The sequence below is a fragment of the Mus musculus genome, chromosome 6 (assembly GCF_000001635.26).
Source record: "Mus musculus strain C57BL/6J chromosome 6, GRCm38.p6 C57BL/6J".
Classification (NCBI taxonomy): Eukaryota; Metazoa; Chordata; class Mammalia; order Rodentia; family Muridae; genus Mus; species Mus musculus.
The window spans coordinates 129,109,358-129,133,968 of NC_000072.6; the positions used below are offsets into that span (position 1 = coordinate 129,109,358).

Consider the following 24,611-nt stretch of genomic DNA (forward strand, 5'->3'; position numbering starts at 1 on the left):
TAAGTGCTTTAGCAGAGAGAGAACCTGAATCACCCTGGAGAAGCATACAAAACTTCCCAGGTGATGAATTCCTAGGAGGGAAAGCAGGCTCCAGGATCCAGGGAGACAGAGGGCATACTTAGAGAGTGGGCAAGAAGGGAAAAGTGGTCAGAGCAGAGGAGAGACAAAGTAAGGTCCAGGAGGGATCTGAGACACAGAACCAGTAATCTCCAGGACCTGAGAACTCACAGGAGGAGGAGGAGGAGGAGGAGGAGGAGGAGGAGGAGGAGGAGGAGGAGGAGGAGGAGGAGGCAGGCTGGGAGAGAGAAGGGCTAGTATTCTGGTGAGGAATTTTAATCCTGGGCATCCCAAGCACACTGAGGGACTCCTCAGAGAGAAACATTCCAGATCACAGAGGAGAAGCATCCCTTTACATGTGGTGCATGCCTAATAGAGTGAATGAAGCTGCCTGGTGGATTGGTGTGATCTTAGCAGTAGAAACTACCAGAGACAGAGAAGGGAGCTCCAAGGGAGCACTTACAGAGTACCATGAGAGAGACAGAGCCTTTCCATCTGAGGATTGTTCAGTATGGTGGAGAAGCACCAGGAGTCAGAGAGACTGAGAGCTGCCCCGAATCACAGTGGGGAACCATATGAACTGAAGAAGTAATTTCTAAAATTTGGAGTTCAATATGAAGAAGCCAGCAGAAACACATGACCCACCCCATACAGTACGAGAGTCGAATCAGCATCTTAGCTCAGTAAGGAGAGGTTACACCCTTTGGAAAGAGTTTCTGCACCAAATATACAAACTAACAACAAGATTTCTCCAAGGTATGGTTAAAGTGAAGGATTTTATTGTAGATGTGAGAGAAAGAACAGCCAGTGGCATCTGAAAGGATCTGGACTAGAGAGAGATAGTAGTATACTGAGTATACTGAACTTGTCCAGAAGACTGAACCCCACCATGAGAGAAGCAGATTCAGAGCAGAGATAGAGGAACATTGAGAGAGAGAGAGAGAGAGAGAGAGAGAGAGAGAGATCAGTGAATGCCAGGGTTATAGAGAGAATGAGTAACTTGGGAGATGGATGAGCCTGTGAGGGGCAAGAATTTAGGGAAAGGGAGGAGGAAAGAGGAGCCAAGGTGCCAGCATGAAGTGGATAACAGGTACATGTGATACTGAGGGAGCCTGAGGCCAGCTGTGTGCTTTTGTATGCTAATAGGCACCACAGGAGGCCATTTGTCCCTTCTGCCTGTTGGAATTTGGGAAGATGGAGTCATCTTTGTCCCTGACAGGAAGCACTTGGGATACTGAGGCAGGACTATTGCTATGAGTTTGAGGCCAGATTGGGCTACAAAGTAGAATCTGTTTAAGAAAATCAAAGTTAATTAATTGAGTAAAGTTGAACCATGAGGGTGGATAGCAGCAGGGGCTTGCAGACTGGAGCTGAATGGATTCAGCTAGGAAATGGGTTACAGCTGAGTTTCAGGGATTCTGTGATCAGGACTGGATTTGTCCAAGCACTTGTATCAGCTTATCCACTTCGTACCATCAACAATCATGTCATTGACTCTCCAGAGCAGGCCTCATTCCCTGTCACAAGTGCTTCCTGTGTAAGACTCAAAATAAAAGCCTATTCCAGCACTGCACCAGAGGCCCATTCATCTTCATGAAAATACCACTACACTCTGCATAGAGCACTGTTGCCTCTATCCAGGACCAAATAACAAATGCATTGAAAGTATTAGAAATTCTTGTCCAAGTTCCTAGGATAAGTAATTGGAAAATCTTGGACTTAAATCCATATAAAACAAGCACAGCAATGCAGACCCCAGACCCTGATGAGTCCTTCTCCTGCCCAGATTAGTCTAATCCATTCTTGTCAAAGGCATACATAACTTTGACCAGACACAGAAAACACTAAATGAGTCTATGGACTGAAATGGAAACATTGGTAAATATGATATCATCTGTTAAATCCAGGAATGCTTAGGAAATAAAGGAGTATTTAAGAGTCAACCAAATAGATAAATTTATCAGTTGTATGGTGGAATAAGATGTGGTACTGCTTCATATCTCTATGAGCACATAACTGACAGAAGAAACTTTTGGGAGACTTCATTCTGGACCACAGATCAGAGAAGACAGTACAATCACCTTAGAAGGAGCATTGCACTGACCTGTGGTGGCAGGATTGTGTATTTACCACTTATTCTTGATACTAACCAGGATGCAGAGTGCTGGGTTTGAGGCTGTAATATGAACCTCAGCCCCACCTGCAGCAATCAGCTCCTCCCCAAAGGCCCCAAACCTCTCCAGACAGCCCCATGAGATGGAGACAAAGTGTTTCAGCACTATAGACTGAAAGGAACATTTCACCTTCAAATCATGATAGAAGCCCTGAACACTCCTTCCCTTCATTATCTCAGGAAGAATTCACAGGCAAAATACTCCCTGGAGACACTTGGACTCTGAAAGGCTCTTGCCTCTTTGGAGAATGACTATGGAGTCTGTCGAAAGTCCAGCTCTGTCTTTATCTCTACTCTGTTCCCACACACAGGGTTCCATCTCAGGGCACAGCTTTTCCTAATACAGACTCACTGCTGGTGGATTGAAATGCCAAGGGGTCACTTCTTCTTGTTCTCCCTGGAGGTGACCACTGATGTCTGCCTTATACTTGCCTATAAATGTGTGGAAAACACTTTTTGTTTGGGACAGAGTTTCTCTATGTAGCTTTGGCTATCCTGGAATCCACTATGTATGTCTGACTGGCCTAAAACTCACTGATCCACTGAAGGTATATGCCACCACACCTGACTTTCAAGAGCACTTTTGACTCCACTTGGTCTGATATATGTAAAAGTTGATTTACTTGATGGAAAGGGGAGAAAGAAAGGAAGCTTGCTGAGCCTCTTGTTGGTAAATTTGAAGCTGGTATAGAGCCAGTGGGTATGCAAAATAGTTGAGCTGTTGTGGAAGACATTAGAGTCCATTATTAAAGAAGTAAAGAAAGAATTGATGACATTTTGACTGAATGACTCAATGATAAAGAGCACCAAATGATCCAGTGCATATCTGAAGGATTAGATACAGGACTGGTGTTATTGCAACAGAATTTACCACTGCCAAAACATAGCAACAGACAAGCTTGCCTCCCCCCAGGAACATTTAGACAGTGGGTGTTGTGTGCACAGATCATATTCTTCAGCCTTAAGAAAAAAATGACCTATTAGATTTTGTTGACCACATATGCACACTGAGGAAGACTTCAAACTCCAGGGCTGCCTTTTCTACTTCTCCCTTCCAGAGCAGGAGAGCAGAGATGCCGGTTCCTGTTTGTGTCTCCTATCACAATGGCATCACCTTTCACCTCAGGAAAGTAGACAGGAGGCCAAACTCTTCCAGTAAAATGTTTCTGCCCAAAGATCAACACTGACACATGAGGACTTGGTCTTTGAGCAGACAAGCTCAATGACTGTCATGACAGGAAGGCCTCCCCAAACCACTTCATGTGACCCCTGGGACTGCTATAGGAGTCTGTGGTCAGATATCTAAGGGAATATTGAATAGAGGGGACAGCTCAGCACAAGATCCTTGGAAAGATGAAAGGTGTTGAGACTACTTGTGCCCTGGTGACTCAAAGAGAGGCTCATGAGATGGAAAGGAAAAAGAAGGGGAAGGAGGAGCAGATGGTAAAGTGCACCAGGTACAAAATGTACCAGATAAAGCCAGGTTTTTGTGAAGTGAAGTACAACATGCTGGAGAAGATAAACATGTGTCCTGTGTATGATGTGGCAGGAGGTGTGGGTTGTACATAGAATGTGTTGCAGGTGGTGTGGATTCTACATAGTATGTAGGGTAAGTGGTATGGGTCCCATGTAGGAGGTGGGCCAAGTGACCTATGGGAAGCACGCTTCCTGTGGCTGGACATTTCCTGTAGTCTTTCCTGATCTGCAACCTGAACCTGATGTAAAGACCACCAAGGACCCCACAGAGCAAGGACAGTGCAGACCAGTGCAGACCAGTGCAGACCAGTGCAGACCAGTGCAGACACATCAAGGAAGTGGTGTGTAATTTTGTCAAGTACTGTTTCCCCTCTGCATTCACTGAGATGACCAAATGCCTTTTGTCTTCCTGTTTGCTTCTATTTATACTGTTAGATAATGTTGTCCATTCATCATTTCCTATCTCCCATTAGTGCTTTGTCTGGGGCTCTGTTAGCACACTGAGCATGTTTATGACAATTGCTTTTTAATCTGACAAGCAGCTCATAAATCTTAAGTGACACCTTAGTCTACTAAGCATCATTTTGATGGGACCATCTTTCTCTGTTGGATTTGTATACAATTCTCATTCTCTCTGTCTCTCTGTCTCTCTGTCTCTCTGTCTCTCTGTCTCTCTCTCATACACACACACACACACACACACACAAGACAAAGTTCCTTTACATAGCACTGACTGTTCTGGAATTCACTCTGTAGATTAGACTGGCCTTGAACTCACAGAAGTTCACCTGCCTTTACTTCCTGAGTTCTGGGATCAAAGGCTTACAGCACTATGCCCTGTTCTCACAATGACTTAAGAATTTGCAAACCAAGTCAGCTGTTCCAGGCATTACAAATGCTCTCCACCCAAGGGAACTCTTCATCAATCAGCCCAGATAGAAATAAACACATTCCTCAAATCTTTCCCATGTCTCACTCTCCTTAGAAGCTGCCTGGGAACTGCACTTGCAACATGCTGTTTCCTTTATGTTCTGTTGGCTCCGACAGTGTGATTTGTCAGGGCAGGGTCACTAATCTCTGTGTTCTTCTTCCCACTGTAGCCACTTTGAAGAAGTCTCCCTTTTCTAATCCCCTGCCCCATACACACACTATTGGCTTCTCTAGTATGGGTGGCTGAAGCTGCCTTCTTGGGCTACAGACTGAAATGGAAGTGGTGACATTCCCTCCCATACACAATCCAAGTAAGATGGCTGGATGAGTTCCCCAAGCATGAACTCTCAGAGGGTTTTATTTCTGTATGTACAACAATGATAGTAGGGTTTTCCCTGGTGTAATGGTTATGCAGGCATTTGGTGCTGTTCTCTAGATTCTATATCAGGCAAAGTGATGTCAGCTTACTGCATGCTCCCCACAGACCCATGAGGCTCTGGGTGCTTCTGGTCACTTCACACCGTAGCCAGCGCCTGTTAAAGAGAACATCACACCTCAGAAAGGTTACTTCTCACAGCATCGTTGTGGATTCCTTGAAGCAACAGAGAGCTTAGTAAGACCTCAGTGTCCACAAAGCACCATTTGAATCTTCTGCTAAGACCATTTGTCTTCTCCTGACCTTTCTAATATATCTCCACACTTTTCAGCGGTTACCAGGTTATTAGGTGGTTATAAGTCATGAAATATATTTGCAATTTATTCACACATTCCCCACCTAAAGCCCCCGATATCTTGTCAAGGGAAGGGGGTTATAAGCAGAAACAAGCTGAAATCTTCAGTCTAGGGCTAGGAACATAGTTTGGTGATGAAGTGCTTACCTCAAATTCATGAGGCCCTATGTTTGATTCCCAGCACTGCAAAAAATTAAACAGGTGGATCCTGGTGTTGAATAAAATGGCTGTCATCAGAGACAGCTGAGGAGGCTCCACTGGGTCTTAAGTGAGCTGTGAGGCTCTCAGATATAGTTCCCCCTGCTTCCTTCTTTAGTGGTCTTGGCGGATGCGTCTGAGCCCTATGCTATGAGTGTGCACCTCCTGTCTCCTGGAACTCACAGCTAGCTGACATCTGCACTGCCATGTAGTGATGAGTGCCTGGTACAATTCCTTTCTGACCACAGAAGGTGACTTTAAGGAAATCCTTGTTTTTCTTCTTCACTTGTAATGTGTGAATGTGTGACTTGGCATTAGTAGTCCTTGCTCTAAGGCTCTAGGCCTGAAAACCCTTGGAGGAGTTATCACATCCCATAGACCCAAGTCCTCCACTCCCTGAGCTCTGACAGATGAAGTCCTTTTGCTCAGGTGAATGATGTTACATCCACCTGGACCTTCAGGACAGGGCAGAGCCAGAGCTGCAGGTGTTGCTCTGCCCTCAGTGCTTTTCCTGTTGTGTCGGTCATGAATTCTTCCCACAGTCATGACATGTCCACATCTCACAGCTTCCTTCACAGCATGGATGTTTCAGGAGGATCTTAGAGCTTCAGCTCATGTCACATATAACTGTGGACTTGCACATGTTACTATTTATTCTTACCCCACAGCATAATATAGTATATATCATAATTGCTGAAAATTTGAGGTAAATGGCCACTTAAGTTTAAATAGAGGAAGAATGTTGCATTTCACTCACCTTGAGCTTCATTCACCCTGAGAGAATAACTCAAAACAGATCGTTACAGAAATCAGAACAAAAGGAGACCACATGTTACATCTTCCTTTCATAAGACAATAATGTATGATGGGAACAGATGCAAAGACCACCCACAACCAAACATTAGGTAGAGCTCGGGTACCCCATGAAAGTGGCAGAGGAAGGATTGTGGGAGCCAGAGGCATGGAGGACACATGCAATACATGGCCTACAGAATCATCTAAGCAGGGCTTATAGAGATTCACAGAGCCTGAAGCAGCAATCATGAAGCCTGCATGGGTCTGCGCTAGGCCCTCTGCATATATGTTATGGTTCTTAGCTTGGTATTCTTCTGGAATTCCTAACAGTTGGAGTTGGGGAGTCTCTGACTCTTTTGCCTGCTCATAAGACCCTTTTCTCCTGCTGAGGTGTCTTATCCAGCCTTTATAAGAGGGTTTGTGTCCAGTCTTATTGCATCTTATTATCCTGTATTCAGTTGATATCAATGGGAGGCCTGCTCTTTTCTGAAGGAAAACAAAGAAGGAGTGGATCTGGGCAAGCAGGAAGGTGGTGGGTGAAACTGAGAGGAAAGGAAGGAGGGAAGGCTGCAGCCAGGATGTTTTGTATGAGAGAGGAATAAAGAAAAGGAAAAAAAGACAGCAGTGTGTAAGCTGTGTGCACAGGACAGACAGGAAGGTCAGTCAGTAACCATGGAGAAACCCTCAGAGACAGGAGTCAGTGGATGTGGGCACAGAGGACTTCCCTTTGCTCATTTCACCTCAAAGACCTTGGAGTTTGTTCCTGCTCACCAGTTTCATTGTTGCATGTCCTATGCACAATGGACACAGAAAGGATCTACCTCAGTTTAAAACCACCCAGGACTCCGGGGGCTCAGCGTGTATCACCCCGGTCTCTTCCCCCAGGTTAGTAGCTTTATTTTTCCTTGTAGTATTAGAATGTATTCCAGAGTTATGATTTTTCTTACAGTTTTAAGTTATTGCTTTGAAGATGAGCAACTGTCTCTCAGCGCTGAAGAGTGTAGACGGCTACAACTCTGGATTAATCAAAAGCTTATCAGTTCCATGTTTATTCAGTTTAGTGAGTGTGAAACTTGGGCAGGAATTCTTTTGACTTTAGTCATCAGACCCTGAATATTTCATATCTACAAGGAAAGAGATGCTTCTAGCAGGTAGACTCACTATAAAAGCGTTTTGCCTGGTCCAAACTTCTCTACAGAACACAAACAGCATGACTCCTCTCCATGCCATTCTAGCACTGAACACTGGAGGAGTTGGCAGATGTGGCACCCTGTCTGCCAGAATGTGGAAGAATGATAAAAGGCATTTATGAAGGGTACCATGACTTAGGGATGGATGAAAAGAGACAGACAGAGAGGCAGAAAATATGTCTACAGTGGTTATGGTATGGTATGAGATTCTGTGACAAAACTGAGCTTCCTTTTGTAATACTGCAGTGTTTTAAATTTCATCTTTCTATATTGTGTCAACAATGTAAACCACAACTCTTTCAGGCTTCTTGTGAGAAACTATTTTTTTTTGTATTTTATTTTATTTTTAAGGCATTTTATTAGATATTTTCTTCATTTACATTTCAAATGCTATCCTCAAAGCCTCCTATACCTTCCCCCAGCCCTGCTCCCCAACCCACCGACTCCCACTTCCTGGCCCTGGTATTCTCCTGTACTGGGGCATATGATCTTCACAAGACCAAGGGCCTCTCCTTCCATTGATGGCCAACTAGGCCATCCTCTGCTATATATGCAACTAGAGACACAGCTCTGGGTGGGGGGGTGGGGGGAGGTTACTGGTTAGTTCATATTGTTGTTCCTCCTATAGGGTTGCAGATCCCTTTAGCTCCTTGGGTACTTTCTCTAGCTCCTTCATTAGGGGCCCTGTGTTCCATCCAACAGATGACTGTGAGCATCCAGTTCTGTATTTGCCAGGCATTGGCATAGCCTCACAAGAAAGAGGGTCCTGTCAGCAAAATCTTGCTGGCATATGCAATAGTGTCTGGGTTTGGTGGTTGTATATGGATGGATCTCCGGGTCGGGCAGTCTCTGGATGGTCTTTCCTTTTGTCTCAGCTCCGACCTTTGTCTCTGTAACTCCTTCCATGGGTATTTTGTTCTCCATTCTAAGAAGAAGCGTAGTATCCAAACTTTGGTCTTCCTTCTTCTTGAGTTTCATGTGTTTTGCAAATTGTATCTTGAATATTCTAGGTTTCTGGGCTAATATCTGCTTATTAGTGAGTGCATATCATGTGTGTTCTTTTGTGATGGGGTTACCTCACTCAAGATGATATCCTCCAGATGCATCCATTTGCCTAAGAATTTCATGAATTCATTGTTTTGAATTGTTGAGTAGTACTCCATTGTGTAAATGTATCACATTTTCTGTATTCATTCCTCTGTTGAGGGAAATCTGGGTTCTTTTCAGCTTCTGGCTATTATAAATAAGGCTGCTATTAATATAGTAGAGTATGTGTCCTTATTACAAGTTGCAACATCTTCTGGGTATATGCCCAGGAGAAGGATTTCTGGATCTTCTTTAATCAGGAAAAAGACCTGAGAAAGAAGTCACCAAAAATGCATTATTATAAAGTTTACATCGGGTCTGGGAAAAGTCGAGGGTTTTGTTGACCAGAGGGGGGATTTGATGGAGCCAGTTATGTGTGGTAGGTGCAGGCAAATGCTTGTTTTCCCTGTTTATGGCTGAAAACATGGAAGAAGCGACTTGAGAAGCTAAAGGTTTGGGGTTTTATTTTCCCACTGAGTCTAGACAGCACTGCCAGTGTGTGCATGGGCTTAAGGTCATGACATGGAGCACAGGTGGCCTCTTAGGTATTGTATCCTTGAATAAAACTGACTCTCCCACTCCTAGTAGCCATCAACTGTCAATTACTCCCCAGTTAGGGTTGGAAGTCCATACCCAACTCTCCCTACCATGCTGGGCCTTTGCCTGACTTGAGTTTTTGAAGGTCTTGTGCAGGCTATCACAAATGGCGTTGCCCTGCTGTGTCTGAAAGACATTGTTTCATTGCAGTTGTCCACCATCTCTGGTTCTGCAGTCATTCTGTCCCCTCTTCTGTGATGATGGCCAAGCTTTGGTTGAGGATGGAATGGGATGCAGATGTCCTGTTTAGGGCTGAGTACTTGATGGTCTCTTAATCTCTATGTGTTGTGGGTGGTGCCCACCTATAATCCCATGGGAAGTGGAGGAAGGAGAATCAGGAGCTCAAAGTCATCTTCAGCCACACAGAGAGTTAGCAGTCAGCCTGGACTAAGGGGCAACCCTATCTCAGAAACAGAACACAGCACAACAAAAAGAAATTATAAAAGTACTCTAAGGAAAGAACACTGAAAGCTACAGCTACATTATATAATGTGTGCTTTGTGTGTATGTGTGTGTGTGAGTGTGTGTATGTAGCATACATATGTGTATGTACATTGAGTCTGCTACTAGCCAGTTTCAGTGCATCTATCCACTAGGGAGTTTGGAACTCAGCCAATAAGGGGGTGCCTAACACAACTGAAATACTGAAAATACTATCTTGACTCATGAGATGCTTCTCCTTGGGTGCTATACCTTTGATCCAAAATGGAGACCATTGTAGAGAGCAGTGAGTAGAAGAATCATGTCACTAGCACTGAAAGTCACAATTATCACAAAACAGAGTATCAAAATGTCTCTTGAACAAAAGAAAATCCTCCTTAGAGATGCTTTTGACTCCCTTCCCAAAACAGAACATGTCATTTATTTTTGGACAGCACTCAGCGGCTGTCAACCTATCTTCACATCTATCAAGTTCGATTCAGCCAATGCTCCTTTGTGCATAATGTGTGCATAAGTATTATTTTTCTCAGTCCTGCTTTATCAAAGCAAATAGCTGAACCTAATGGAGAGTTCATTTCGTGGAATTCTGCTTTAAGATGGTGGAGAAAGGCTCATATCTGCAGCCAACCCTCTACTTGAATCCAATTGTCCTTGTTAGTCAAAACCACCTTTAACTGTTATTCCAGATGTTCTGTACTGGCTTAAATGAGTTACAAGGTTCTTAACTTCGCAGATGCCTGTTGGTGCCCACGTTCACACAGGTTGGCTCTGAAGCTCAGCTGTGCTGGGCTCATCCTCCTTGTCCTGACCCTAATTGGGATGAGTGTCTTAGGTAAGTGAGGCCAGGGCTTGTGCTTCACAATCCTTCCTCTGCTTCCATCATAAATATCGGTGCCTCTTCACATGATTGGGCCCCTTGGGCCTGGAGGAGGGTCAATGACGTGAGTAGGAACAGGACAGTATCCCATGTCCAGTGAGAAATTTCACGTTGCCTTCATGCTTCCAAATTCCTCTGAAACCCATTAGGGGCTGTTACATACAAAGGGCTCTCTAACAGACCCGAGCATGGCAAAGATTGCACCAGAAGATTTTGTCCAGCCCCCCTCCTCCCTGGCCCCCATTCCTCTCCCTTACTAAACCATTAGATTACATCTTAAAGCTAATCCACAAGGTACATTCCCTTATTTAGCCACCCCCTTCTGCCTGATTCATTCATGAGGTTGATCACTGAAGTCCAGCATCAAGGTCCAGTTATCAAAATCCATTATTTGGCTACCCTGACTAACATGTCTAATCAGGACTTCCCAGCTCACCCTTGCACAGACTTCCCCTTTTGCTCCTTAAAAACCCACACTTGCAAAAACACCTGCTGCTGTCTTTGCCTGATCCAGAGACAATCCTCCACCTTGTCCCTCTGGGATAATACATCTCCTTTGTTTTGAGAATTCGACATCTGAGTGTGTTCTCAGCTGACTCTAAGTCACTAACCCCCAACACACACACACACACACACACACACACAAAGCACATGCATCCAGAACCTAAAAAAATAAGTTATAATTGTGCCAAAACAACAAAGATAACTATAAGGATCCAGTGTTGGTTTATTAAGTGTCTATTAAACTCCAGTGGCACTAAGCTGTCTTCCTTGGAGGGGTGCACTAGTACTCATTCTGAAGATGAGGATTCAGGTGGTGAGGGTGGGTAAGTTAAGAGTCTCTGTAAGGCTATAGGATAATATGTGAGTAAACAGAGGTGTGAATCTATATGTTCTGTGATTTTCTTCTTTGTTTATATATTCTATCTCCACGTTCCTCCCTCAGCCCAGTTTGCTAAGATTTTATTCTCAGTTCAGAAGTTCAGGTTTGTTGAAATAACTTGATTTCCTGGAGTGAGAAATGGAACACATCTGTTTTACATTCATTTCAGCGTTAATCCTCCTGTGTGTTTTCTCATTTATCAGTGGGAGTCTTAATACAAAAAACATCAATAGAAAAATGCCCCGTGTATTTTCAAGAGAACCTGAACAAAACATGAGGTAATTTTTTTTTAATTTGCTCTTCTCCAGAGATGGAATTTATTTGCATATTTTTTAATACTCTTTTTTTAAAAGGTATTTTCCTCGTTTACATTTCCAATGCTATACCAAAAGTCCCCCATACCCACCCCCCCCATCCCCTACCCACCCACTCCCCCTTTTTGGCCCTGGCGTTCCCCTGTACTGGGACATATAAAGTTTGCAAGTCCAAAGGGCCTCTCTTTCCAGTGATGGCTGACTAGGCCATCTTTTGATACATATGCAGCTAGACACACGAGCTCCGGGGTACTGGTTAGTTCATATTGTTGTTCCACATATAGGGATGCAGTTCCCTTTAGCTCCTTGGGTACTTTCTCTAGCTCCTCCATTGGGGGCCCTGTGACCCATCCAATAGCTGACTGAGAGCATCCACTTATGTGTTTGCTAGGCCCCAGCATAGTCTCACAAGAAACAGCTATATCAGGTTCCTTGCAGCAAACGCTTGCTAGTGTATGCAATGCTGTCATTGTTTGGAGGCTAATTATGGGATGGATCCCTGGATATGGCAGTCTCTAGATGGTCCATCCTTTTCTCTCAGCTCCAAACTTTGTCTCTGTAATCCTTCCATGGGTGATTGTTTCCAATTCTAAGAAGGGGCAAAGTGTCCACACTTTGGTCTTCGTTCTTCTTGAGTTTCATGCGTTTAGCAAATTGTATCTTATATCTTGTGTATCCTAAGTTTCTGGGCTAATATCCACTTATCAGTGAGTACATATTGTGAGAGTTCCTTTGTGATTGGGTTACCTCACTCAGGATGATGCCCTCCAGGTCCATCCATTTGCCTAGGAATTTCATAAATTCATTCTTTTTAATAGCTGAGTAGTACTCCATTGTGTAAATGTACCACATTTTCTGTATCCATTCCTCTGTTGAGGGGCATCTGGGTTCTTTCCAGCTTCTGGCTATTACAAATTAGGCTGCTATGAACATAGTGGAGCATGTGTCCTTCTTAACAATTGGGACATCTTCTGGATATATGCCCAGGAGAGGTATTGCTGGATCCTCCGGTAGTACTATGTCCAATTTTTCTGAGGAACCGCCAGACTGATTTCCAGAGTGGTTGTACAAGCTTGTAATCCCACCAACAATGGAGGAGTGTTCAAGAGGTAATTTTTGTGGCTTGTATTTTGCAAGAATAATAGCTGATACTTGCTATTTACCAGGCATTACATTAGCTAAGGCTTACAACAGCCATCTGTGAAGACTCTATATCACCATATCTTATGTTAGAGGAAATTGCTGCATAGAAACTTGTTGAGGGTCTCATGATTGGTAGTTGATAAGGCTGGTAACATCTTTGAAACTGTGTGACCTTGAAGCCTGAGATCGCAACCACTTGGCCACACTGCCTCAGGATGCTAGTACACTTGATCATTAACTTAAAAAACAGGGGTGTCAAACATTTAACTTTGCCTAAGGTTAGTTAATAGAAACAATAATGTATTCCTTGTTATTTACATTTCATTGCTATGTCATAACAGTAGTCTTGTTCCTGAACATATCAATAAAAGTAACTATTGTGTATAACTGGATACACACACCAGGAACACAGTAGAAATATACCATGCCTCCTTCTCAGCTCACAGAGTTCAGCTGAGGGGACCATTCGTATGGAGATCACTACAGGGAATATTTGATTGTTTTAATAAACATGTTGAAAGTTAATTTTGTCTGAAGTTAATAGATACAAAAATAAAATAAAGTTTTTGTTATTTATGACTTCAATATGTCATAGCAGTAATCTTGTTCCTGTACATGGTAATAAAAGTGTGTGTTAGTAAAAAACTACTGTGTGTAACTAACTGTGGTGCAGCACAAACAGGGTAGAATACACCATGTCTTTCTCTCACTTCAGATTGTCCAGCTGAGTTAGAGTGTCCACAAAACTGGCTTTCACACCGAGATAAGTGCTTTTGTGTTTCTCAAGTTTCTAACACTTGGAAGGAAGGTCAAGCTGACTGTGATAGAAAAGGAGCCACTTTGCTGCTCATTCAAGACCAAGAAGAACTGGTGAGCTGTTCAACTAAATTGAGACATTAGCATATTCTTCAAAGAAAGTGGGGACTTTACATTATGGAAGCTCATAATCTGAGAGTCTAATTGGACATGTGAGCCAATAGCTACACGTATAAAGTGAATGTCCTTTGAATTATAAATACGGGACACAGATTTCACAAAGGAGGAAGAATTAACTGTTGGGGACTCAGGATGGGTACAGGTTTCAGGAGGCTGGTAGGATGTGAGTCACCAATACACAGACTCGGGGTTAAGTCCTCTGCTCTGTTTGGAGTGCAGAGATTCCTACAGGACTTGGCAAAGGAAAATTATGATTCATTTTGGATTGGACTAAGTTACACAGACAAAAACTGGATGTGGATAAATGGCTCAACTTTAAATTCTGATGTGGGAGTCCTAGAAGAGATAATTTGAATATTAATTTCAGGTCAGAACAGTGTAGGGCTCTAGCACTGACAGCTTATGAACAATCAGAAAATATGATTCAAAAGGTGAAAATTTCCATGTATGAAAAGTTACCAGCATTTTATAAGGTTTTGTGTGTGTGTGTGTGTGTGTGTATGTATGTATGTATGTATGTATAACATTCTAAGGCTCAGGAACTAGACTAACTCCTTTGAAATGAATGTACATTTAAAAAATTCCTACCCAGAGCCTATATGCACATAGAACTTTTTTTCTTCCTCCTGCCCTTACACTTTATATATGTTTCAAAGAATTTCTTTTTTTTTTTTAGTTTTTCTCTTTTTTCTTTTATTTTTATTAAACTAATAAAATTTATTTTAAAATATACAACTCAGTATTGGCATTTTTAAGATATCAAAATAATTCATAATAGCTAAATGCCTCTTAAATATACATGATGATATCTTATGAAGCTAAAAGTAATATGTACTCAACCAGCTTTTTAAAAATCTATTTGTAACATTGGATAGAAGTAGAAAAAAATTCTCTTACGAAGTCCTCTATGAAAGGAAATTGTGACAAGTTCCCGAATAGACAGAAACGATTCCATCTCCAAGGAAGAATACTCAGCATAACTGTGGCTTCATAGGATGAATTGGGTAGTGTTCCTTCTGTTTCTAGTTTGTGGAATAGTTTGAAGAGTACTGGTATTAGGTCTTCTTTGAAGGTCTGATAGAATTCTGCATTAAACCCATCTGGTCCTGGGCTTTTTTTGGTTGGTAGACTTTTAATGGCTGCTTCTATTTCTTTAGGGGTTATGGGACTATTTAGATGGCTTATCTGACTCTGATTTGGCTTTTGTATTTGGTATCTGTCTAGAAAAAAATGTACATTTCATCCAAAATTTCCAGGTTTATTGAATATAGGCTTTTGTAGTAAGATCTGATGATTTTTAAAATTTCCTCAGTTTCTGTTGTTATATCTTCCTTTTCATTTCTGAATTTGGATACTGTCTCTGTGGCCTCTGGCTAGTCTAACTAAGGATTTATCTATCCTGTTGATTTTCTCAAAGAACCAGCTCCTGGTTTTGTTGATTCTTTGTATAGTTCTTTTTGTTTCTGCTTGGTTGATATCAGCCCTGAGTTTATTTCCTGCCATGTACTCCTCTTGGGTGTATTTAGTTCCTTTTGTTCTAAAGCTTTCAGGCATTCTGCCAAGCTGCTAGTGTAAGCTCTCTCCAGTTTCTTTGTGGAAGGACTCAGAGCTATGAGTTTTCCTCTTAGGACTGCTTTCATTGTGTTCCCTAAGTTTTGGAATATTGTGCCTTCATTTTCATTAAATTCTAAAAAGTCTTTAATTGCTTTCTTTATTTTTTTCCTTGAGCAAGTTATCATTGAGTAGGACATTGTTCAGCTTCCATGTGTATGCGGGCTTTCTACTATTTTTGTTGCTATTGAAGACTAGTCTTAGTCCATGGTGATCTGAGAGGATGCATGGGATTATTTCAATCTTCTTGTAACTGTTGAGGCCTGTTTTGTGACTGATTAAAAGGTCATTTTTGGAGAAGGTACCATGAGGTACTGAGAAGAAGGTATATTCTTTTGTTTTAGAATAACAATGTTATATAGATATCTGTTAGACTTGTTTGGTTCATAATTTCAGTTAGTTTCACTGTGTCTCTGTTTAATTTCTGTTTCTAAGATCTGTCCATTGCTGAGAGTGGGGTGTTGAAGTCTCCAACTATTATTGTGTGAGGGAGTTACAATGTGTGCTTTGAGCTTTAGTAAAATTTCATGTGAGTGCTCCTGAATTTGGAAAATAGATGTTCAGAATTGAGAGTTCTTCTTGGTAGATTTTTTTTTTCTTAGATGAGTATGAAGTGTCCTTCCTTATCCTTTTTGATAACTTTTAGTTAAAAGTTGCTGTTATCCAATATTAGAATGCTACTCCAGCTTGTTTCTTAGGACCATTTGCTTGGAAAATTGTCTTCCAGCCCTTTACTCTAAGGTAGTATCTGTCTTTGTCATTGAGGTGTGTTTCCTGCATGCAGAAAATGTTGGGACCTGTTTACATAGCCAGTCTATTATTCTATGTCTTTTTATTGGGGAATTGAGGCCATCGATGTTAAAACATATTAAGGAATAGTGATTGTTACTTCTTGTTATTTTTATTGTTATTTTTATGTTTGTGTGGCTATCTTATTTGGGTTTGTTGAAAGAAGATTACTTTCTTGCTTTCTCTAGAGTTACCCTCCTTATGTTGACATTTTACATCCATTATCTTTTGTAGGGTTGGATTTGTAGAAAGATATTGTGTAATTTTATTTTTGTCATGGAATATGTTGGTTTCTCCACCTATGATAATTGAGAGTTTTGCTGTGTATTGTAGCCTGGGCTGGCATTTGTGTTCTCTTAAGGTCTGTATAACATCTGCCCAGGATCTTCTAGCTTTCATATACTCTGTTGAGAAGTCAGGTATAATTCTGATAGGTCTGCCTTTATATGTTACTTGACCCTTTTCCGTTGCTGCCTTTAATATTCTTTCTTTGTTTTGTGCATTTGGTGTTTTGCTTATTATGTAATGGGTGGAATTTCTTTTCTGGTCCAATCTATTTGGAGTTCTGTAGGCCTCTGTATGTTTATGGGCATCTCTTTCTTCAGGTTAGGGAAGTTTTCTTCTATAATTTTGTTGAAGATATTACTGGCCCTTTAAGTTGGGAATCTTCATGCTCTTCTATACCTATAATCCTTAGGTTTGGTCTTCTCCTTGTGTCCTGGATTTCCTGGATGTTTTGGGTTAAGAGCTTTTTGCATTTTACATTTTCTTTAACTGTTGTGTCAATGTTTTCTATGACACATGAGATTCTCTCTTTTATGTCTTGTATTCTGTTGATGATGCTTGCATCAATGACTCCTGATCTCTTTCCTAGGTTTTCTATCTCCAGGGTTGCCTCCCTTTTGATTTCTTTATTGTTTCTGTTTGCATTTTGTTTTTGTTTTTAGTTTTCAAGACAGGGTTTCTCTGTGTAGCCCTGGCTGTCCTGGAGCTCACTCTGTAGACCAGGCTGACCTCAAACTCATAAATCTTCCTGCCTCTGCCTCCCAAGTTCTGGGATTAAAGGCATGCACCACCCCAGCCAGGCCTTCTGTTTCCAGATCCTGTTTCTAGATCCTGGATGGTTTTGTTCAATTACTTCACCTGTTTGGTTGTTTTTTCCTGTAATTCTTTAAGGGATTTTTGTGTTTCCTCTTTAAGGTTTTTCTAGATGTTTTCTTGTATTTCTTTATGGGAGTTATTTATGTCCTTCTTTAAGTCCTCTACCATCATCATGGAATGTGATTTTAAATCAGAGTCTTGCTTTTCTGGTGTGTTGGGGTATCCAAGGCTTGCTGTCATAGGAGAACTGGGTTCTGATGATGCCAAATAGCCTTGGTTTCTTTTGGCAAGGTCCTTGTACTTGCCTTTTGCAATCTGGCTACCTCTGGTGTTAGCTGTTCTTGCAGTTTCTGACTGTGGCTTGTCCCTCCTGAAAGCCTGTGTGTCAGTATTCCTGGGAGACCAGAATCAGCTCCAGGCCTCCAGGCACAGATGGAAACTGGAAGTTCTGTCTCTATTTTTTAATTGCCCTTGATTTTTCAGTCTGTAGTCCAAGTAACCCATCAATGAGCTGCTGTGAATGGGAAGTCCAAGAATCTAGTATTTATTCAGTCCCATGAGGCTAGTTGTTTCAGGTGGTTTTTTGTATAAGATGTTTCTTAGTCAGGGTTTCTATTCCTGCACAAATATCATGACCAAGAAGCAAGTTTGGGAGTAGAGGATTTATTTAGCTTCCAATTCCAATTTGCTGTTTATCACCAAAGGAAGTCAGGACTGGAACTCAAGCAGGTCAGGAAACATGAGTTGATGCAGATGACATGGAGGGATGTTACTTACTGGCTGGCTTCTTAAAGAATGTCTTAAATGGCACTGTTCATTCTGTGGCTTCAAATGATCCATATTGTATCATGAGGCTGGGTTCTCAGTTCCAACCAGGAAGAGGAAGAGTGAGTTTGGAAGGAAAAGGAGCAAGTGTTAGCTTGGAACTTTGACAGCTGAGAGAAATGACCACAAATCACAGGTTGCATTATAGCTTAACTAGAGTTATGAAAGACACAATTATTTGAAGAGCTGTGACAGAAACAGGTAGTAATCAGTTTTCTTTGTAACAAAATGTCACAGGTAAACAAGTGTGGAAAATCATTTGATTCACAGTAATGTCAATGTATTATATATAGAAGTTGTTAAACATGCAAATTGGTGTACAATAGAGAAGTGAAGTATACAGAGTAAACTCAGAAAATCTGTCACTTTACTCTGAGGACAAAATGACACTATGATTAGACAGAATCAGTTGGTAAGTCTGGAGGCTTCCAGGCTAGTCGGAAGAGTTTCAGTCAAGCTACTCCACTCTTGTTTTAATTCTCTGTCCCTGGCTTTCAGGTAAGGAAAAGGGAGAAACAGTTTCTCAGACAGGATTGTTTAGAGAATTAATAAGGAATGTTAGAGAACTCCTCAGCATTCTGGTAGGAGAAGGCCTGGGAAGCCTCAAAGAAATTTTGAAAGGAAGTCATTGACTTAAACAGATCAGCACAAAGGAAATTATCTTGAGAGCTGAAGAAAGATCCTGAAGGGTGGAAGAGATAAAAGAGGGGGAATCATGGCTGGACTAGCATGTGGACTACCAGGATGACCTCAGATTGTCTCTCATGGTCAAGGGCTTCACAAGAAACTAAACAAAGGAAGGACACCTTTGAGAGAGCCCCATCCACTATCATGTGCCACCTTTTTAAAAGATCCATCAGTATACTTAGAACTCATCTTTCCCTTAAAATCAACCCTGAGACAGTCTGCATCAGAGATTGTATCCTAAACATGTTCCTACCATCATTCAGTGATGGGAGCCATGCACATTTGAAACTTATGTTAAATACTTTTCAACCTAAGGAAAGAGAATGAAAGGAATTGTGACTATATATCATGTGAGTTGAGCCTGTTTCCCTCTCTGCATTCAGTTCTGTGATCTAGACCCTGTTATCTCATTCTGTATATTGAATACATTCATTGTTTCCCTACTGTATGTAACTGTTGTCATACATTCATGGTTCTCTTAATACTTCCCTAAATATTAGATACTCAAACCACATACACATGTGCTTTTCTGCTATTCATCTATTTTTACAGATGAATTTATTTTGTTTTATGTTTATGAGTGTTTGCCTGCATGTGTATATTCATACTGCACAAATGCCTGGTGTTCACAGAAGCCAGAAGAGGTGTATCAGATCCCTTGGAACTAGAGTTCCAGACACTGTGAGCAACTATGTGGGTTATGGACACTGAACTCAGATCTTGTCCAAGAGCAGCCAGTGCTCTCAATCACTGAGCCATGTCTACAGCTTGACCCTGTATATTAAACAAAACTGAAGTGCTACAACATGAAGCTTTTCACATGATGTGTTAAAGTGTGAATCGATGCAGTAGAATGGGAGACTAATTATCCCTTTCTGAGCCTTCTCCTTTTTGTACAAGATTCTTTCTGGAAGGATCTTTCTTTGCCAATGACTAAACAGCAGTTTTAGAGGTTTCTATCTGCTCTGCCTTCAATGTTCACAACAGGATGTTTGTGTTTACTGTACTCAATAACTGTGCATTCTCCTCTCCCCTTTAAAGTCCAAAGGAAACTAATGACAGGATAATTATAGAGAATCCTAAACACTAAGGGTTCTTCCTTCTCAGATTAAAAATCACTGGTGATGATATAAAGAACAGCTGTGCCACCATCTCAATGGACAAAGTGGTTTCTGAGAGCTGTGATTCAGATGGACGTTGGATCTGCCAAAAGGAACTAAAACTCGAAACCATATTTCATGACTCCTGACTGGAAATCCTGATTACTTTACCATCCACACCAGATCTCTGCACCTAACCTGTCTCTGCTGTCTGCCTTTCAGTGTAGTTAGTGGCCCAATGCATGGACTCTGAAAGCACTGTGAGTCTTACAGATTCCTGTGTGCAATTTCTCTATGCTGTAAAGAAGACAGAGAAGTTGATATGCCACTCAAGAGAGGGGTTCTGTGGAAAAAAGCCCTGGCAGCTGTGGTGTACTGGATTCTAATCCAGGAGTCTGTGGCTCTCACTGTCTGTGTCTGAGCTCATCTGCAAAACAGCCACAGAGGATCACTTGCAAAAATCATCTTGGGCCAAATTTGAAACTTTATTAAATATCAAATACTGACCGAGAGATGGACTTTGTACTTTCCAGCTGAAATGGCCCTTATCCTTCATGGTGGGACGCATGGCAGCATCCAGGTCAACATCATGCTGGAAATGAAGCTGAGAGTTCTACATCCTGATCTGCATGCAGCAGGAAGAGACCGTGTCCCACATTGGTTGTAGCTTGAGCATATAAGACATACCTCCACAGTGACACATTTCCTCCAATAAGGCCACACCTCCCAAAAGTGCCACTTTCTATGGCCAAGTATTCAAACACATGAATCTATGGAGGACTTTCCTATTCAAACCGCTGTAGATATTTAATCCATTTTGAGTTAATTTTTCTTTATATAATAGTATAATATGAGAATCACACTTCGTTTTTTTGTATGAGGATTTCCAGTTTTCTAGACATTATTCATTGAAGGGACTATTTTTTCCAGTTGTATCAATTGTCAAGATAATTTGAATATACACATGACAACTTACTCATGTTCCTGGTTCTATGCTATTCCCTTTAGTCTATTTGTGTCTATGCCAGTACCATCTGTTTTAATTACAATATATTATTACTATGTTTTCAAACCAGACAGCACATGTCTTCCAATTTTGTTTTTAATGTTTAAAATCCTTTGATATTCTATTTAGAGTTCAGGATAAAATTTTTTATTTCTGTGAAGATATTACTAATATTCTAATAAAGATTGCTTTGAATCTGTAGATTCTTTAAGTAATATGACAATCCCAAAAATATTAAGTCATTTAACCCATTAACTCAAGATTGCATTAGTTAATGTCTGCTTAATTTCATTTAGCAATGTTTTACCCTTTTCACCGGATATGTCCTTCACATCTACAATTGGCTTTATTCCTAAAAATTCAGTCTGTTTCATGAAATTGGAAATGGAATTAAGAAAATCTTTAAATTGTTTTTAAATGATGTCTGCTTTTTAATTTTATATTCTGAAAAGTTAAATTACTTTATCAGTTCTAATGAGTTTGTTTGTATGTCTGAGTCAGACAATGAGAGACAGACACAGAGGTTTTCATACTTTGTGATTATAGATGCATACAATGCATTATGATCATATCTTCCCCTCATGTCATTATCCCCCTCCAGAACCCCCCAAAGCCCTCTTCAATGCATCCCTCTCCTATAGCTTTTTTGTTTGTTTGTTTGTTGTTTTCTTATTTATAATCCATTGAGTTCAGTGAATGCTACCTGCACATGTATAGGTGTGGGATCATCACTGGAGCATAAGCAAGCCACTGGTGGTCACAGCCACAAAAAAAACTGACTCTTCTTTTCATAACAGTTATCAATTGCTAATTAATAGTGCCTTAGGAAGGGATGGAGCCTTGTGAATCCCTCGCCCAACCATGCTGGGTGTTTTCTTTTCTTTTCTTTTCTTTTTTTTTTTTTTTTTTTCATTTTTGAGAAAGTGTATCTCTGTAGAGTCTGGTGTTCTGGAACTCACTATGGAGACCAGGCTGGCCTTGAACTCAGAGAACCTCCTATCTTTGCCTCCCAAGTGCTAGGATTAAAGGCATGTACAACTATTTCTAGCCCATTCTGGAATTTTGTCTGGCTTGATTTTGTGCAGATAAACACAGTGGCTGTGAGTTTGTAAGGGCAATGACCATGTCATTTTTCAGAAGACAGAATTTTAGAGTATTTTTACATTCTTTTCACCTGCTTCCTCCATGATGTCCCCTGGGTGGGAATTAATATAGATATCTCTTTTCAGCTTGAGCACTCACACTTACTTATTCTTGTCACTTTGATCATTGCTGAGAAAAAAAAAAAGAAAAGGAAAAAAGAAAAGAAAAGAAAAAAATGGATATTTGAAAACCATATGATAACATGATTGTTTACAAAAATAAGTTCCTCCCTTGGGCCTATGATGCCCATAGCCCTAGGTTTAACACATTTATAGACCAGGCATGAGTTCGCTTCTATAAAGTAGGAGACCTCAGATCCAATTGGAAACCCAGCCATTTACTCCCATAACCTGCATACCAGTATTTCATTGGTGGTTATCTTGTATGGCTGATTGATGATGTAGGGCAAGACTACTGGTGGCTTCTCCCTCAGTAGCCTGAACAGTGCTTTCCAGCATTATGAAAGCTTACCATCAGCTTAGAGGTTTCCTTGTCAATTCCAGATTAGTTAATTTATGTTCTGAAAACATGTGGTATCTTCACCGATAGTAATTGTGTAAAATCAAGAACAAAGGAAATAGCCTGTGTTGTGTTGGGGAACTCTGGCATATCCCTTACAAGTGTCTCACAGGATATCCCGTGTTTGGAACTGAGATATTATTAAATAATAATCATATACACATACAAAAACTAAAATTATTTTCCAAGCAGCTTATGCATCTGTGACACTTTAAGAAGTATTGTTTTCCTTTCTTTTATTGGCTCATCTTTTGCTTTTTACTTTTTTTCCTATGGTAAGCACTTGAAAAGACCAGCCCCATCTCTCTTACTCTCTCTGCATGAGATTTTTCTCTGAAATAAATTTTTGTCAGGTTGAGGTTATTTTATTTCTCAAACCAATTATCCTGCCTCTCTCTTTTTGTAATGTCAGGCAATCCACATACAGTATCCATAAGTGAATTAGAGCATTCTATTCATGCCCTTTGTTTTGCTTCATTGAGAAGAAGGAGCCTCTCTGTGATGACCCTGGCAAGTAGGTCATTCTTCAGTTATAGGGTCCTGGGCAGAAAGGTCCAGGGGATCAGAGATAAAGAAGATAGAACAGGTGAGCTTGAGCTTGGGAGGTCTTGCAGAAGCTATGTCTTATGCCAAGGAAACTTGTTAATAAATACAGCGTTTTGTACACTATTTCCAGGAGGGAAAGATGGGACAGAGTTGGAAGAAAGCTATCATACAATAGGATGAAATCAGCAGCAAGTTAGCCAAGCAGAGATGCTCAAAGGGAATGTGGAGAGTCTCAAGAGCATGACAGATAGAGCACACAGTGGCCTTGGGATTAATGACCCCTGTCTTTATGGGGAACAGCCAAGTTCCCAGGAACTGCAGCATTAAGTCCTTTGAGGCCCTATCTTCCGGTCCAGACAGGCCTTGCCAAGTTCACCCTTGGATAAAGACAGAATTAGGTTCCTTTTGTCCTTTCATTATGGCTTCTGAGAAAGCCTTGCATAGGTCTAGCTCTCAACAGTGTGGGAGGTTTCTACCCAGATCCCCTGCAGGTTGAAACATGGGAGCAGCCTCAGTTGCCTGCTCCCTTCTCTAATATATCTCCTTGGTTTAAAATGGGCTGGGGTGCAACCTCCTAGCTAGTGTCTAACTTCCCACAGCGCTGCTCTGGTGTGTGTGCCAATGCCTCTGGGGAGCGGGAGGAGGAACTCTTGTAGCTTCCTGGTGAGCCATTCTGCTCATGGCACCCATTGCTTTGCATTTTGAGCCTGAAGCAATGATCTTAACTCATGGCTGCCACTTACTGGCTCATATTTTCAACTTCTTGCATAAAATTATTCCTTTACCATGTTTCTTTTCACATTTAAGAGTACTAATGCCTATATTTTTCTTTATTCTTATAAATCCTAAGTTCCATTATTAATCTGAAGGATTTGATATAGAAAGAAGCTTCTAGTTAGAAAGTTGTCTTTATTTTTTCCTGAGACACTTAGTATACATTTTACTATTGCCATATTCTAAAAGCCTGGATAACTTAAATCACTCACCACTTGACTTTGATTCAATATCTCCTTATATGTATGTAATGCCACATTGCAATTTCTTCCACCCATGCTGTCTATGTGTTTGCCCCTCTTACGTCTTTCTCTCATTCTCTCTCTTTCATTCTCTCTCTCTCTCTCTCTCTCTCTCATTGTGATAAGATTAATGTAATTCTAGCTGGGCGTGGTGGCTCATACCTTTAATGCCAACACTCGGGAGGCAGAGACAGGAGGATTTCTGAGTTCGAGGCCAGCCTGGTCTACAAAGTGAGTTCCAGGAAAGCCAAGACTACACAGAGAAACCCTGTCTTGAAAAACCAAAAAGAAAAAAGAAAAAAAAAAAATGAAAGAAAAAGGTAATTCTGAACTCTTATGTATACACACACACACACACACACACACACACACACACAAACATTCTAACAATCAGACAATCAAAGACATAATTAGCTCAATACCACAGCTAAATTCTCCAGG

The 24,611-nt window shown here is 41.1% G+C and overlaps 1 pseudogene across 1 annotated transcript; it reads left to right on the forward strand.

Annotated features, from left to right (window-relative positions):
* The first annotated feature begins 7,160 nt into the window (after positions 1–7,160).
* Positions 7,161–20,089, forward strand: Klrb1-ps1 (killer cell lectin-like receptor subfamily B member 1, pseudogene 1; annotated as a pseudogene). The gene is made up of 5 exons (NR_073569.1): positions 7,161–7,245; positions 10,408–10,506; positions 11,638–11,712; positions 13,607–13,761; positions 19,955–20,089. The product of NR_073569.1 is annotated as a killer cell lectin-like receptor subfamily B member 1, pseudogene 1 (transcript).
* The last annotated feature ends 4,522 nt before the right edge of the window (positions 20,090–24,611 follow it).